The sequence below is a fragment of the Pteropus vampyrus genome, unplaced genomic scaffold, assembly GCF_000151845.1.
Source record: "Pteropus vampyrus isolate Shadow unplaced genomic scaffold, Pvam_2.0 Scaffold21, whole genome shotgun sequence".
In the NCBI taxonomy this organism is placed as follows: Eukaryota; Metazoa; Chordata; class Mammalia; order Chiroptera; family Pteropodidae; genus Pteropus; species Pteropus vampyrus.
The window spans coordinates 1,388,072-1,391,645 of NW_011888802.1; positions in this window are offsets into that span (position 1 = coordinate 1,388,072).

A 3,574-nucleotide genomic window follows, 5' to 3' on the forward strand; every position below is an offset into this window, starting at 1 on the left:
ATTCAGTTAATTATTTATAACTGCCTTATTCTGAGCATTACTATATATCTTTTATTTACATTATAGTTAAATATGTAGCTTTAAAGAGACAAATATAAAAAATTTGTTTAATTAAACTTTCATTTATTTATTTAACAGGTATATTTTTAATTTAGAACATAAACATACTAAAACGTTAAATATTAAAATACATTAAAAAAATCAAAGAATTTAATACCTGTTAACTCAATAAATACTTATCAAGCATCTGTTATGTGCCAAGTATTATGCCAAAGGCTGGGAATACATGATGAGTAACAATAGAATATGAATAAGTAATCACATTTAAACCAATATCACATCTATCTTCCTTTGCCTCAATATAAATAAAGGAAACAAACACTTATGGGGGCTTATTTTGTGCCAGGCATAAATAAAAACTATTTTTTAATTTTAAAGATGAAGAAAGTGAATTGTGGAAAAGCTAAGTGACTTGCTTGAGGTCATTTAACTAATAAGATATTGTTATGTGACTTTATCTCAGGCTGTATGACATCTAAGTCTAACCAGGACTGCAAACTTTTTCTATAAATGGGCAGATATTTAATATTCTAGGTTTTAAGCCACATATGATCTCTGTTGTTGCCTCTTCTCTTTTTCCTTCTTTATAACCCTTTAAGAAATGTAAAATCTAGTCTTAGCTTGAGGGCCATATGAAAACAGGCCACTAGGTGGATTTGGCCCACAGATCATAGTTTTCTAACCCCTGCTAACCACTGCACTATACCACCTCTTGTCAAAGTCATCATAATGGTCACACTCAATGACCTAAGAAACTCTGCCATTCTACAATACTTAAATTTTCCTTCATGATAAATTAGATTCATTTCTGCTTGTTTTCATCATCCATAAAATTATGCAACATTAGGCTTAAGTCTCCAAGTAGTCTGTCTACCAGAGATGTCCTCTTAGGGCCTGAGTAAGAACTATAAAGAACTCAAAGAATTTGGAGATAGTTGATCTGAGTGATTTCCCAGAGCACGAAGGGATGAGTGGCCTCCCTGAGCAGCAGAAGTGGCACATATACTTTTTAGCAAATTAAGAGAGCAACCATGAACTTTGTGGTCACAGCCCCACTGTGGGGTCTTCCCTGTTGTTTATGTGGGAAACCCACTCACCCACGAGGGATGCGTGAGTGTCTGGAAGAGATGCTTTCTGATGGAAAAAGACACCCAGACTATTCAATATTTTATTTTAAATAAGACACCTTCTCCTGTGAATTGAGAATAAGAAGGACTAGATCCAGTCAAGGGCTGCTAATAGGCTGTCAACTCATGGTTCTTTATAGTCTATATAGATGAAAAATCATAAGCTAGGCTAAGATGTCATAAGTAAAAGAGGCCAAATGTAAAAGCTGGAAAGTTGGTATCCTAGCTACATTTATTGGACACTTAATGTGACATGGGCCATGGTAAGCAATTTACATATATTGTCTCACTGGATACTCATAACTTAATGAGGTTAGCATCATGTGCCCATTTTACAGATGAGGAAATTGAGGTCAAGATAGGTTAAACAACTTAAAATCATAGAACTGGTGAGATTGGTGATCAAAACCAGATATGTCTGATGGCAAATTTCCAGCAGGTAATTATTGAGAACTTACTAGCTAAGCACAGGGTAGGTACCCATCAAATAAAATGTATCAAATACCTTCCAAGTATCAGGTGTAGTGCTGGGGACTGGGAATATTATGAACAACACAAAATTCCAGCCCATAAAGAAAATGTATCCTCTTCTCCCTTGCAGGTAACTGCCTTCACCATTCATGTATCTTCCTACCTATACATTCACCTTCACCTGTCATACCATTTATTATACAGATTCCACAATGTGAATAGATACACACAGGAAATACAGAATAAGGTGTATTTCCTTTCTTTACATTTTCCACCAATAGGAGAGAGAAAATGTAGTGGGTCATGACAAATATGAGTATCTTAATGACGTGCCACATGTCACCTGAAGAGGTCCCTGATTCACATTGACCTATTGGAGCCTCTGTTTCCCTAGCTGTAGGGAGGATAAATTATACTTGATAACTATTTTCTAAAGAATCATAAACAGTTTATACTTAGAAACATCCCCAGGGATAAATATTCAGTAAGTATTTTATAGTTTGAATCATTGTCATATGTAAGCTTTCTTGCCATTTCCTATTATCCAATTTATTTACCTGTATCTCATTTCCATTGCTATTAGAATATACTTTTCTAATTTGCAAAAGCAGGCCTGTGGGTTTACAGAATCACACAAATATAAGCATGCTGCAGTTGTTTAAAACTGTGAGCTATTCACTCAGTACACTGAGTTTTCCTAGCTCCTGCTGTTGGTACTCAGTCCTGAAGTTTCATATCATTCAGAAAACCAGGGCTCAAACTCTCATTAGACAATTGAGGCTAAGAATATGATTTTTGTAATTAGATAGCCCATATTTAAATTATAGTTCTACGACTTAGAGAATTTGACTTTGATACTTTGATCCCAGATCCCTGTTTATAAAATAGGGATAACACTACCCCATAGAGCTGTGAAAAAGATAAGAAGTCCTTATTAGTACCTCTCACAAATAAGTAATAAATATCAGTCATTATTATTGATCTTATTTAAAATAATATCAAGTTAAAATGTATCATCTGTAGTGTAATTTTGAATTGTATGAATTGATTTTGATCTTCTTGGTAGAATTTTTTTTCCTTTTATGGTCATTCATTCACTTTTTAATTATTTTATCTATGTTTTTATTCAACTCCTACAATGTTCTTGGTGTGCTTGGTGTTGTGGGAAAAAAAAAAGGGAATAAGCTAGTTTCTGCCCTGAGGAACTGAGAGTTTTGCTGGAAGACAAGGTAGATACATACTAAACATTTATGTAAAAACAAGACAATATATGATCATTAGTGTTAGAGACCTGTGCTCCTCAAGCTGCTTTAATGCGTATGCAGAGCCTTTGGGCATCTTGTTAAAATGCTTCTGGGTCACAGGTCCTGAGTGTGCCCTGAGAGTCTGCATTTCTAACAAGCTCTCAGCTGATGCCAGTGCAGCTAGTCCTGGGAACACAATCAGTGGTTCAGGGTTTTAAAGAGGGCAGAGATTAATGTCGACCCTGCCTTGTCCCTACTATCAACAAAAGAAAACAACATGTGCTTCTTCTACATCATTTCATAGGTAAAGGTTTAGTATTTCTTCATGATAATGAGAGCAGTTATACTTTGCCAGGAACACCAAGGCAGTGCTTGCAACTCTTGCAAACCATAAAGCATAAGAATAGTTTTATTTGCTGTTTTCTTTCACTTGGTTTCTATTTTTTTCATTAAATTTCTATTCTATTGATCTCAATAGAACATTATAAATGTTTTATAAAACAGTCTATAAATGTTTTTGGCTGTAAGTTGCCTCAAATTTTTACCTGAAAAAGTTGAAACATAAACCAATGTATTTAATTCCACTGTTTTGGTCAGACGGCATTGGTTTCAAAAAATTTGAAGGATTTTAAGTTGAAAGTTAAATCGAAGAAAAATAGACTACATATTAAA